The sequence below is a fragment of the Balaenoptera ricei genome, chromosome 5 (genome assembly GCF_028023285.1).
Source record: "Balaenoptera ricei isolate mBalRic1 chromosome 5, mBalRic1.hap2, whole genome shotgun sequence".
Taxonomy (NCBI): Eukaryota; Metazoa; Chordata; class Mammalia; order Artiodactyla; family Balaenopteridae; genus Balaenoptera; species Balaenoptera ricei.
The window spans coordinates 138,858,919-138,872,924 of record NC_082643.1 but is presented as its reverse complement, the minus strand read 5'-3'; the positions used below and the strand labels follow the sequence as shown (position 1 = coordinate 138,872,924).

At 49.1% G+C, this 14,006-nt stretch overlaps 1 protein-coding gene across 5 annotated transcripts in view; it reads right to left on the bottom strand.

The window, feature by feature from the left end:
* The window catches only part of KIAA0232 (KIAA0232 ortholog), an 88,142-nt gene extending 81,561 nt beyond the window's left edge, over positions 1-6,581 (bottom strand). For 4 of the 5 annotated variants that reach the window (XM_059923635.1, XM_059923638.1, XM_059923637.1 and 1 more), the window contains exon 1: positions 6,444-6,581. The gene's annotated coding sequence lies outside the window, so the exon portion shown is untranslated. Of the gene's footprint in view, positions 1-5,481; positions 5,789-6,443 lie in introns of those variants that run through there. The other variant, XM_059923636.1, reaches the window with a different exon arrangement.
* Positions 6,582-14,006: the final 7,425 nt, after the last annotated feature.

Here is a 14,006-nt window from a genome sequence, read left to right as displayed (position 1 = left end):
GTCTATTCAATTTCAGCTTTTTCGTGGTGATCATTTTGTAATGCATAAAAATAACTGAATCACTATGTTGTGTAGCAAAACTCATATAATATCGTAAGTCAATTATACTTCGATAAAAAAATTTTTTTCAACTTTCTCACCATTAAAATCTTCAGGGAAGCTGCTAACAAGGAGCTAGATGTTAATCAGACACCCAAGAAAAAGCTAGTTACTGAAGAAAAGAAGTAAAGAGCTCGAATAAATCCCCAAACTGGGTAAACAATTTTGAAATAGTTATGTACTGGCTATTAAGATTCCACAGGTACTCTGGAAAACGTAATTGAGCTAGAAACAAACTCCTGGCTGAAAGGGAAAATAAATCCCTCCCCACTTTCTACCTCCTCCTGTTATTGAGGTAACAACCACATTACCAAAAGAGAAATTTGAAAACGTGCTGAGGCCCATTTCTTTACACTTATTTATCTCCATGTGTGACTGACTCATTTGACATCAGTGTGTGCTGAGTGACCACTCCCTGCGCCAGGCACCATAAAGACTATAGACACACGGTGCCTAGGCTCGCTTCCCGTCACCAGAGAACCACATACATGTACAGACGTGTACACACACACACAACCTGCATTCACAGAACTCACATTCCTTCATCACTCTAGCTAGGAACACACACACAAAGCAACACATTCTCAAGCATTTTTGCAATCATTAATCTTCTAACTGTCCTACTGCTTTTATTTCTAATTGATACTAATTCATCCACTGGGATAGGCCTATCATCCCCAATTCTTTGGGGCAGCTTTTAAGAGAGATTTATTAGGAATATAATAATTCCTAATAATAGGAATATAATATTTCCAATGATTTTTTAAAAGCTCATAATCATCAATATAGTCAACGTAAGTTAAACAGCAATTAATACATATTCTTATGTTGCTGCAAGTAGCGAATTCCATATTATGTTACAACCAGAGATACCACTTTTTAAGGTTTCTGGATACAACCTGTCCATCAGTAACACATATAAACTTAAAAACAGTACCTAAATATTTAATTAAAAGTTTCAAAATGATAGCTGTTTTCCTCCCCTAGCTTCTCCCTGTCTAGCCACAGGGCAAGACTGCTGAGCAGACAAAGGAAAAGATAGAGAACTAACGGAGAAAGCCTAGTGGCAAGAAAAAGCTTTGGAGATGACTTCAAAAACAAAATTTCAACAGTCATTCCAAACACTAAATAAGAAGATTCTACTGCTTAATATATAATTACAAGATGTAAGATTAAAACGAAAGCATGTGCTTTACCGAAAAATAACGTATAGTATAACAACTGACAATCCATTTTCCACTTTCTTAAGCCACTGCAAAAAACCTGGCTCACTTACAGAAAGGTTTCCCTTCTTCAGAATAATTTAGGACCACCATCATGAATCTGCTTATGCAAAAGCTCCCTCCAACCAAATACTCCCTTTTCTGCTAATTCCCAAAACTAACGAAAGAGTGAAGATGGAGAGACCAGATGATTTTTTTTCCTTTACACAGAAGCCAGAAATAAATCTGTGAACACTGTTACAGTAACCAGCATATACAATCAATCTACATACCCTGCTAACACATATATATGGAATCTAAAAAAAAAAAAAAAAAAAAAGGTTCTGAAGAACCTAGGGGCAGGACAGGAATAAAGACGCAGACGTAGAGAATGAACTTGAGGACATGGGGAGGGGGAAGGGTAAGCTGGGACGAAGTGAGAGTGGCATGGACATATATACACTACCAAATGTAAAACAGATAGCTAGTGGGAAGCAGCCACATAGCACAGGGAGATCAGCTCAATGCTTTGTGACCACCTAGAGGGGTGGGACAGGGAGGGTGGGAGGGAAACGCAAGAGGGAGGAAATATGACAATATATGTATAGCTGATTCACTTTGTTATAAAGCAGAAACGAACACACCATTGTAAAGCAATTATACTCCATAAAGATGTTTAAAAAAAAAAAAATCAACATACCCAACCACTACACCTGCTCCAACTAACAGCTAAAAGCTGCCACTTACTGGGCACTTATTACGTACTGGGGCCCTGTTCTGAGTATGTCGTGTGGATTCATGAAGCTCTCACATAAAGCCATTCCAACCCCACTCCCCCTCTGCTAAATTCAGAGAATGTAGAGTGATTGAGTTAACTCAATCAAGGATTTAAATCAACAAGTACTACGTGAAAGACTACATTACACACTAGAGGGAATCAGCAATGGATAAGATTTTCCTCTCTTCCCTTAACGAGTCTGTAATCCATGTAAAGAATAAACTAAAAAGTCAAAAAGAAAAAATAGCTGAGTGGAAGTATCATCAAGCCCTGTGTAGGAGAATAATGAAGAGTTAATTCTGAAAATCAGGGGAAGCTTCTTTCATAGAAGTAGAAGCATTTAAGCCAAGCCTTCATTCAGTATTAAGGATTTTGATAAGAAGAAAAAGGCAGAAAGGACATTCAAGAGTAAAGAAGTCAGACCAACAACCATGAACGTGGCCAGAGGTCTAGTGCTGAAATACCAGGTAACAAGAGAGATGCAGTAAAATATGAAGCTAAAAGTCAGAATGAGGCCAGATGGCACAGGTCTTAGAATGCTTTCCTAACCCCTTAACACTAATTCTCAACCGGCCAGGGGGTGATGCCGCCGAGGTGAGAATCTTTGTAGGAGTAAGCCTATGGACAGCACTAGGTCATAACCCCAGGCGTGACGGAATAGGGGGAAATGTCAAGAACCGCTGGTACATACCTGGGGGGCAGGGCATGATACGATTTGATTTACATATTGAATAATTCTGGGAACAGAACACAGGAGGACTAGAGAGACTAGATACAGGGAGGCCAGTCAGCAGGCCTACAGGAACAACCCCCATAAGAACTGACAAGAGCCAGGGAGGGCAGGGGCAGGGGAACTGTGGAGAAAAACAAAAAGGTTGACTGAAAAGACACATGGAGGCAGACCTGGTAAAAATCTGGTCAAGAAAAGGAAGCCTCGAAAAGTTTCCAGCCTGAGTGACAAGGAAGACGAATGTGCCGTGAAGTAGTATCATCTTATTACCTTTATCTGAACAAGGGCATGCAGTACACAAAGAATAGCCACTCTAAGTGACACCGCAAAGCAAAAATAGTACAGACAAGACTGTTCTCATTTCACAAAATAAAGAATCTGAAGTTCCAGAGAGATTTCACCGACTTGCCCATGGTGACCCAGGGGTGAGGAGATGAGCCAACACACAAACCTGAGTCTCTCGAATCCAGGTCTAATGCACTTAAAATAAGCGCCCTCAAAAGCAGTTTACTTTTTGAGTATAATAAATCTCCAAAAAAGTTTCAAACAAAAAGCGTGTAATCTGCTGAGAGTGCAATTACATTTTAAAGGTAAGGAATATTTTAAAACGTATGCTCTGATCCCCTCTCCCAAGAGACAGGGTGCAGTGACTTCAGTCAGCATTGCTGGTTCATGGACCCTGAAAGTTTCCACACACATGGTTGTTTGTATTTTGTGTAAAAATACCACTTGGTATTTTGTGAGAGATTAAAAATAATTGAAAAGAAATATGCTAAGTATTACCCATCTTCAATATAATAAAACCTCATTCCCAGTGCTGTGGTTGGTACTGTTATTAAAACCGTTTATAATAATAATAATGTCCTCCATAAGGTGGATTACAGACTTTGACTTTATTTAGCAAACATCTGAACATTTTCATGGTTAAACCCTTGAGCAAGGTGTTGGGGATAAAATAATCACATGGTCACCACAGCCAGAGTATTACATACACAACACGTGATATAGGCAATAACGAAAGTAAAAATAGAAGATTATGACTGCAGAAATGAATAATTCACTTTGACAGGATTTCCAAAGGGCTCCAGAGAGGACATAAAATCAGATGTGGACTTTTAAAAAGTGGAGTGGGTGGAAGTGAGATGGGGTATTCCAGCCAGAGAGGAAGGTATAAGGGAAGAAGGGATGAAGCAGCCTGGCCTGTTCAGAGAACCAAGAGTCGTCTCATTTGGCGGGACAGTGTGGAAAGGGAACCAAGAAGACAGGTACAGTTCAGAGATGACCAGGGCCAGACTGTGAGGGGCCTTGAATGTGATGCTGCTGAGTCTGGATTCTGGCCTCCAAACAACAGGCGGTCGGTCAGTCCTTAGAAGCCTTCTGAGCCAGAGACTGACAGGATCCAATCTGGATTTAGGAAAGATGACCTGACAGCCAGGCAAAGTGCAGATAGGAAGGGATGGGGAGGAGCCTAAAAAAGCTTTAAGCCAAGAGAGGAATCTGAAGCTTTGACACACTAGCACTACCTAATATTTTCAAAGGGACTGAATGTTGGCGTAACAATTTCACATCTCCCCTCACTTGATCATTCCAACCATCCCACGAGACAGTTACCATCACTCTTCCCATTTTAGAGACGAGAAAACTGGCCCAGAGGCCATGAACTGCTCCAAGTCAAACGCTGCTGAAACAGGGAGAACCACCCAGGCTCAGTACTTTCCACACAATGCAAAATAAAAACAACCCTACTGCTTTTGAAAAGTGCTACTATAAAATAAAGCACAGAGTGATCTATGGTATCATTAAAGAAGTGCTAAAAATCCATTTAATTTTCTTAAATGTTTGCAACATGTAACAAATAAGCTAATGACCCTTAAAACTGTTACAGATTTGCCTTATATTGATGCCATGGTAAAGACTGGTACTTTTCTTTAAAAACAAAACATTTGTACCTCTAATTCTACTTTCTACAAAATTAAATATTTAAGAGTCATATTCTCTCCTTCCTTCAATGTTTCAGTGGCCAAACTGGCATTTCATTGATGACACAGGCTTATGTAAAAACCGTAATATGTGTGCCCAAACTGAAGCAGTAAATATTTTTTGAATTATTAAAAATTCATTATTTATCAAGTACAGCAACTGAATATAGAACATTGCAAGACGCTTACCTACAGGTATGCAAAGGCACGATTTCAGAAATAATTTTTGTCACAAAGAAATGTCATAAAGATCCTGGGAACCATTTATGAGTGGATCAATCCGAAATAACCGATGAGAGAATATTTGACCTTCAGGCTGCAAAGTGACAGATTCCCCCCCCCCCCCCCAACTCCCCCGACCACCGCCACGTCGGATTCGAAGTCTATGAAATGGTCAAGGTGCTCTGGCCCCGGTCTTACTGCACAGGAGAAACCTACCTTAGGGATTAGGGATTTGATTGTATAGTTAGTTTTATCCACGGCATCACCTATTATCAAAACTGCTTGCCCCGACCTCTTCACCAATCTCCTACCACTGTTTTTTTTAAACAAGCAAAGACCCAGACATGTAAAGCTCAATCTTAGGAACCTGGCCGAAGTAGCCGACCTAGATATCCAAGAATCCAACCCAGATATTTATTAGCAGAAACCACATTTAGTTAAACCATTCCAAAGAACCACATGTCCCCCTACCCGCTTAATCTCCTGCACTTTGTACTAGGTGAGGTCTCCATTGCTTGTCTATGGAGGGCAAAAAGTGAAAGGTGGCGAAAGTGAAATCAAAACCGCTTCTGCCAGGATTTGGGGGGGTCCGCCACCAGCAGCTGGGCAGGCCCGTTCAACTGCGCACCGCCCGCTAAATCCTGGGGCTGCAGGCATTTCCCTCGCGACCAGCAGTTCCTCGGACGCGGAGGGGCGGAGAGCTCCGAGGGGCTGCCGGGGACGCGTGTGCTTGGAGCCGGCCCGAGCCGGCTGAGGCCCTCCCGCGCTGCGGCCGCGGGTGACTTTGCGGGCCCGTCCCTCCCGCGGGCGGCCGTAACCTTCGCCGAACCTTGCGCCTCAGGGCCCGCCCCGCCGGCAGGGCCCGCCCCGCGCGCGCAGCGCCACAGGCCCGCGCGCCCGTCCGTCCGCGCCGCCCCGCCCCGCCCCGCCCCTCCCCCGCCCCTCCCCCGCCGGCGGCTTCCCTTCCCGGGCCCCTAAAGGACAATGCAGGAGGGGAGGGGGCGGAGGAACGCAGCTGGGCGAGGGCAGCGCCGCGAGCGCCCACCCGCCGGCCGGCCGGCCGCTCCGGGTGTCCCGCGGCCGCCGCACTCTGGGCGCCGCACCCCGGCCGCACGTTCTCTCCCCGCCTCGCCGCGCCTCCCCCCAGAGAACCGCTCCCAGCGCGGCGACACCCGCCCATTGTGCGGACTCATCGTCCGCCCCGTGCGCCGGCGCCCGGCTCCCGGCTCCCCAGGCCCGGGGTCCCCGGGCCGGCAGCCCACCGCACGCCCGGGGCCCGGCCGGGGTCCTCGCGGAGCCCGCGGCCCGGCGGGGCGGCGGGGCGGCCCGGCCTCCCTCAGCCCGGTCCTGGAGACCCTCGGCCGCGGTGGCGGCCCGCCCCAGCCGCCCGAGGGGCCGCGGCCCGCTCAGCCCGCCCAGCCCACCCGCGGTACCTGCCGAGCGGCCGGGCGTCGCGGCGGCTGGCGGGGGCGCCTCCTCGCTCCGAGGGCTCCGAGCGGCTGCCGAGTGCCGGGCAGCCCTGGCCTGCGCCTTACGTAAAGCGGCGGCGGCTCCGGCGCCACTCGGCGGAGGGCAGGAGGCGGCGCACCGCGGCCGCTCCGCTCCGTTACCCGGCAACTGGCCTCAGCGCCCAGCCAACCGGGCGCGCTCCATATCCTTCCGCCCAGGAGCCGGGATTACATCAGCGCCACCGCCCCGCCCCGGCCCCGCCCCTCCGGCCGGCGCTGGGCTTCTCGGCGCGGGCTGGCGGAGGGGCCTGGAGCCTGGAGGTGGCCTGCTGCTGTCGGTGGGTTCTGGGAGTCGCCGGGAGGTTGGAGGACTAGAGGCGGGAGCCCACCCTGTGTGCGGGGCGTAGGAGCGGAGACGCCCCCTGCGGAGGGGCGAGTGGGGCTCCTGAACTCCGCCGCCGCCCATACCCGCCTCCGGGCCGCCTCGGTCCCCGCCTTCCCGGCATACGCTCCACCTGTCTGCGGCCCCCTCCTCGCCGCGTCCTGGGATGGCTGGAGTGGGCGGTTTAAAATACAGGCTTAAAAAAAAATTTTTTTTTTAACCCAGAAGACAAGCTAAAGAAATGTGACATGGCTCTTTTTATTAAGTAGGCAAAAATAAATTCTGGAAGATTCGGAAGTGGGAACCAAAAATGTGCACTAACCTTTTAATCAAAGTCTCTTCACACCCACCCACTTTTCCTAAATGTGATTCGTAGGTCTGTCCTTAAAAAGGCAAATAAGTATCACAGGCACCAGAGAGAAAGGAGCCTTGGAGATTGCCTATTTACTTAAGAGGGAGCGTGACCTGCCTGGGGGTCATTCTTCATTGATTTATTTGTTGAGTACCTACTACGTGCCAGGCACTGAGCTTTCCTTTCAGAACTTGCGAAGCAAGGTTCCCGCACCAGCTCCCCGGCGCAGGAGAAGCTGACGTACAGGCTGGGAAGGGGCAAACTGGATACTACGGCCTGGGTGGGTGCTGGAGGGATGGACCACGAACTGTTTGCACACTATCTACAAAGTGCTTTTCTGTACACCTGTGTTTTGTTCTTAAGAAGAATCCAGGGTCAAGGCATTATCACCCCCATCTCACAGGAGAGAAACCCGAGGCTCAGAGAAAGTAAATAATTTCACCTAAGCTTTCCTGCTCCGGAAGAGGTGAGGTCTTCTGACTTCCCCAGACCACACTGCCCCTTGCAGGATTTGAACCCAGGCTCCTGGCTATGAGGTCTGGGGTCTTCTCCTTTACACAGCTCTCTGCCTTCATCAGTTTGCTCCCAATTTTACTCTGTGAGGTTCATCTCAGCTGAACGTGTCTCATCATGAATCACAGTGCATTCAATCAATGTCTTCTGAGCACCTGTTCTGGGCCTTGCTGGACGCCAGGCAGGGGTGGCCCTGCCCTCTTGGAGATCAAACTCTGAAAAGAGGGAGAGGATGAAAGGGTGTGGGAAATCCAGAGTGACCTGGGTGCAAAGAAGGGGCAAGTAATGGAGCTTCGGAGTGTAGTTCCCAGGTGCCCTCAGACCTGGGATTCACAGACCAACCAGTGAAATTCCACCCCCCCCCCCCATATAGGGGATTTGCAAAGAGTGGTCAACTTTTAATTTTTGCCGCGTTAACTTTGTCGTCATCTACACTCATCATTTAGTGAAAAGGACTTATTAACAGTGAAAAATAAAAATACAGTCAGCCCTCTGTACCCATGGGTCTGCATCCGTGGACTCAAACAACCATGGATCAAAAATACTTGAGAAAAAAATTCCGGGAAGTTCCAAAAAGCAAATTTTGACTTCGCCACAACTATTTACATAACATTTACATTGTATTTATAACTATTTACATTGCATTAGGTGTTATAAATAATCTAGAGATGATTTAAAGTATGAAGGAGGGGAATGTGCATAGGTTATATGCAAATACTGTGCCATTTTATGTAAGGGACTTGAGTATCCTCCAATTTTGGTAGCGAAAGGGTCCTGAAACCAATCCCGGCTGAACGGAGGGATGATTGTAGTAACAATATATCTCAGATATTCTCAGAGAAAGGTAACACGGTTGGCAACTTTTTAGCCACACACACACACACACACACACACACACACACACGGGTTTTCTGACATTTTTCTCATTTTGCCACAGACCAGTTTTTATAAACCATGAACTAGTGGGACCAGAAGGCTTGTTGGAGGAAGAGGTATTTAAACTGAGTAGGAATTAACTAGAATTAGTATGATTTTGAGGTGGTGGGGGAAGATTACAGGTTAGAAAATGAAAATATCTTGTTTACTTTGCTTCCTTAACAAAACAGCCCCCTTGGGAATTCCCTGGCGCTCCAATGGTTAGGACTCTGTGCTCTCACTGCTGAGGGCCCAAGTTCAATCCCTGTGGTGCGGCCAAAACAAAACAAAAGCAAACAAACAAAAAATCCAGCCCCCTTGCCTTCAGATTATTTGGTTTTTTGGTTTTTTCCCATTTATTTATTTATTTATTTATTTATTTATTTATGGCTGCGTTGGGTCTTTGTTGCTGCGTGTGGGCTTTCTCTAATTGCGTTGAGCGGAGGCTACTCTTCGCTGGCTGCGGTGCGCGGGTTTCTTATTGCGATGGCTTCTCTTGTTGCAGAGCACGGGCTCTAGGCACGCAGGCTTCAGTAGTTGCGGCGCACGGGCTCAGTAGTCGTGGCTCACGGGCTCTAGAGCGCAGGCTCAGCAGTTGTGGCGCACAGGCTTAGTTTCTCCGCGGCATGTGGGATCTTCCTGGACCAGGGCTCGAACCCGTGTCCCCTGCATTGGCAGGTGGATTCTTAACCACTGCGACACCAGGAAAGTCCCAGATTATTTGTTTTGATGAAAGTCCTAGAAGGCTTGGCTGACTCCAGCCTCAGGGCTTTTGCACTTGCTGATTTCTCTTCACAGAACCTTCTCTCCCCAGATGTTTGCATAGCTGGCTCCTCCTTGTTCAAGGCTCAGCTACAACGTCACCTGCTAAGAGACACCTTCCGTGATCCCCACTTTAAAGTAGCCAGCCTTCCCAGTCATGATGCCCCCATCCCGTTTAGTTTTGGTTTTTATCCATAGCTCTTACCAGTATCTGAAATTATCTTGGTTGTATGTTTGTTTACTCTTTAAGCTCAGCCTCCCTTGCACCGGGGACCTGAATCCCAGGAGAGCAGTCATCTTGTCCATGGTGTTCACCGACCCACCACAGGGCCTACGAGTTTGTATATGAATGACTGAAAGGTCATCTGTAATGTAGTCCAAGTAGATACACGTGAGAAAACAACCCTGTGTTCATGGGAGCCGTCGGGAACTGGGTTCTCAAGCATGAGCCCACACTCTTTTTCTTTAATTAATTAATTTATTTATACTTTATTTTTGGCTGCATTGGGTCTTCATTGCTGCGCGCGGGCTTTCTCTAGTTGCGGCGAGCAGGGGCTACTCTTCGTTGTGGTGCGTGGGCTTCTCACTGAGGTGGCTTCTCTTGTTGCAGAGCACGGGCTCTAGGTGCACGGGCTTCAGTAGTTGTGGCATGCGGGCTCAGTAGTTGCGGCTCACGGGCTTCAGAGAGAGCCACGAGCTTCCAAAACTTTAAGGAATGTCAAAGGCAGGGTGGTACACTAAAGAGTGTGGGTTCAGACTTCCCTGGTGGCGCAGTGGTTGAGAATCCGCCTGCCAATGCAGGGGACATGGGTTGGAGCCCTGGTCCGGGAAGATCCCACATGCCGCGGAGCAACTAAGCCCATGCACCACAACTACTGAGCCTGCGCTCTGGAGCCCCACTTCAGGATTTTGTAAAGAGAAACCATCTTGGCCTCTGTGTATGTCTGTGATCGTTCATTTCTCCAGTCTGAGAACCACCTGTCTCGGCTCTTTAAACCCTGCACGAGGACAAGGCAATGAGAGGGGGAATGTGACAACTTCCAGTGCCCTCTGACTTTGATGTTCTGGATTCCAGCAAGGATTTCGGTGGATGCCAGCTGGGGCAGTAGTTTTGTAACCCCATGTACGCGTGGTGAACAGCGGGACGAGGCTGAGTCCAGGATGCTTGGTGAGGCTGTGCAACCCACACTGACTGATAGAAAGCAGGGGTCAGGCCTCCTTGGCTCTGTGACCTTGGGTATGTAATCTCCCTCTCTGGGCCTCAGTTTCCCCTTCTACACAGCAAGGGACTTAGGCAGGAAGGTTTCAAAAGTCTCCTTTTTGTTTTTTTTCTTTTTCCTGTGAACGTTGGAAACAAAATTTCAATGAAGCTACACTTTAATACAAGTGGGAGGCTAGGGAGGGAGGGGTAGGAGGCATATGGGAAATTTCTGTCCTTTCTGCTCCATTTTGCTATGAAGCTTAAGTTGCTCTAGAAAATAAAGCCTGATCTTAAAAATCAAAGAATGTGTACAGACCTCAGTTGTGTCCAACACTGACAATAGCAGCCCATTTACTGAGCCCCCAGCTGTGTGCCCGCTGCTTTACTCACGCCATACTGATCCCGCACATCAGCCAGCAGTGGGGAGGTTACCCCTATGGGCAGTTAGAGACGCCGGGGGCTCTGGAGGGGTTAGGTGGCCTGCCCAGGCCGTGCTGCTGCTGTGTGGCAAGCACCGGGATTTGACTGTAGCCCTGTGCCCCGCGGTGCCCTGAGAGTCCATCCCGAGCCAGCTTTTCAGTGAATGATCCCCCGACCAGAGAAGCTCCCCATTGACTCCCCTTGGGACCCATCCCCTCCTTTAGGATTCTAACGTTCACCTCAGCTTGAACGTTGTCACTCAAGGCGGCCAGCTGGACCTACAGCCCCTCCTGACCGACCGCCCCTCCTCTCAGCGGCGCTGCATTCCTCTTGGGGGTGCCAGATACCCTTCCAGCATCTGGAGAGTTGAGGTCAAGCCTCTGACACAGCCTCACAGTATGACCTTGAGGAGCCCACTGACCTTCACAGGGCTTCCATTTCCATGAGAAGACGGAGGGGTAATAGGCCTACCCTGCTTGGCTGTTAGCTGTGTTCAAGGCCAAACAAAATCAGAGGCGCGGTCTTGCCATTATTCTTCCAAATTTGTTCCGATGGCTGCTGGCTTTTTCCTCATTCCTACCCCTTCACCCCAATCCACGGAGAACTCAACAGTGGCGCCAGCGACGGGCCAATCTAGAGGTCGGGTAAGTACGGTGGTTAAGCCCACTGGGTTGAAGCAGAGCTCCACCACTTATTAGCTTGCTGACGTGGGTAAGCTATTTAGCCTCTCAGTTTCCTCATCTGCAAAATGCTGTAATAATAATAGTATCCACCTGGGACTTCCCTGGTGTTCCAGTGGATAAGACTCCAAGCTCCCAATGCAGGTGGCCTGGGTTAGATCCCTGGTCAGGGAACTAGATCCCGCACGCACGCTGCAACTAAGACCCGGTTCAGCCAAAATAAATAAATAAAAATTAATTAATTAATTAATTAATTAAAAAAAATAATAATAATAGTATCCACCTGAGAGGGTTGTTGTGAGGGGGATACGTGAATCCATGTAGAGGGTCAGAATAGTGCCCAGTGCACAGGAAACACTCCGTAAACGCCGGCCCCAGCTCCGGTCCCTTCTTCCTCTGTCCCCCTTCACTCCACCGCTTCACCCCATCACTCAGCAGCCTCCTGGGGAAGTTTCATCTGCTCCACAGCTTGAACTAACATGGAGATGAGGGACACGTATATCTCTCTCCTCACCCTGACCTTTCTCTGAGGCCCCAGACTTGCCTCCTGCACTTGTCACCTTGCTGGTGGGGACCCGCACTGCAGCATGTCCACAGCTAACTCATTGCCTTCCCCAAATAATCAGTGCCCTCTCCCCAGCCGCTGAGCTAAAGCCCTCATGCTCTGCCCTATGAAATTTGCTCCAGAAATGACCTTGCATTCGGGCTCTGAGGTCCGGCCGACCAGGGTGGGAGTCCAATGCTGCCGCTCGGCAGCTGTGCAACCTTGAGCAAGTTACTTCCTCTCTCTGAGCTGGCTTCCAAACCTCGAAAATAGAAACAACCAGAGCACCCTCCAGGAGCAAACACCAGTCTCTTGACTGCCCAGGATATGAAGCCCCTTCCTGCGATTGGGGAAACCGCCTCCCCCTTGTGAGTCTGGGTGGGAAGCAAGGCTGACGTCCCTCTGCTGGAGCCTGAAGGCTAGACATTGACCACACCTCCCGACCTCCTGGCCTCAGCACTGATGGTTTGTTATTATTAGTAACAGAGGCTTCCTCTGCACTGGTTTGCCCTTCTACGCCCAAGAGGACCCTGCATCTGGGCGACTGACATGCAAAGGGCTTGGAGGTGATTTTTAATCAAGGTATTAAACTGTGAGCATAGCCTACCGGCAGCTTGTCAGACACCAGGCCTTCTATAGGAGAGGATGCTCCATCCAGGTGATATCTAAAAGCCCAGAGCAGGTGAGCTGGAAGGTAGTCATCCCCTCTCCTCCATCAGAAGGGGCTCCCCTGCTACCATACCAGGAGGAGGGGCCGGGAAGGCATAAGAGGGAATGCCTTTCAGGAAAGCAGGTCCCACCACTGGGAAGCCTGGGCAGACCGAGATCCTCTCCATTTACCTCCACGTCTTGGGCCAGACCAGTTCTCGCACCATTCTTGTCAGTGCACAGTGTGGGGCAGTTCCCAGCCAGGCAAGGACGACAGGAAATCGGCCCTTGTCTTCCAAGCGCTAAGGGCACAGGGCCCTTACGAGGGCACTGATGTGCTCGACTCCCACCTCCTGCACTCTCAGACCAGGTCTGTGCTATGTGGATCAGACGTGGACACTTTGAGGACTGCACCGTCTCTCCAGGGACTACGTGTACATAACAGAACGTGATAGAGCAAAAATGAAGGAAGGCACGCTGACCTGACATTTGTTCAGTGCCTACTGTATCCATTTCCTAGCGCTGCTGTAAAAAGTGCAACAGAAATTTGTTGTCTCATAGCAATAGAAGCTGGAAGTCTGAAATCAAGGCGTCAGCAGGGCTATGTCCCTCTGAAGGCTCTAGGGAAGAATTCTTTCTTGTCTCTTCTAGATTCTGTTTTTTGTTTTGTTTTGTTTTGTTTTGGCTGCGTTGGGTCTTCACTGCTGCACGCAGGCTTTCTCTAGTTGCAGTGAGTGGGGTCTACTCTTCCTTGCAGTGCACCGGCTTCTCATTGCGGTGGCTTATCTTAGGCGTGCGGGCTTCAGTAGTTGTGGCATGCAGGCTCAGTAGTTGTGGCTCGTGGGCTCTAGAGCACGGGATCAGTAGTTGTGGCACACAGGCTTAGTTGCTCCGCAGCATGTGGGATCTTCCCAGACCAGGGCTCAAATCCGTGTGCCCTGCATTGGCAGGTGGATTCTTAACCACTGCGCCACCAGGGAAGTCCCTAGCTTCTGTTGTTTTCCAGCCATCCTTGGCATTCCATGGCTTGTAGATGCATTACTCCAATCTCTGCTTTGGTTGTCACATGGCCATCTTTCCTCTGTCTCTCTCGCTTCTTATGAGGATGCCAATCATATTGGAGCAGGGGCC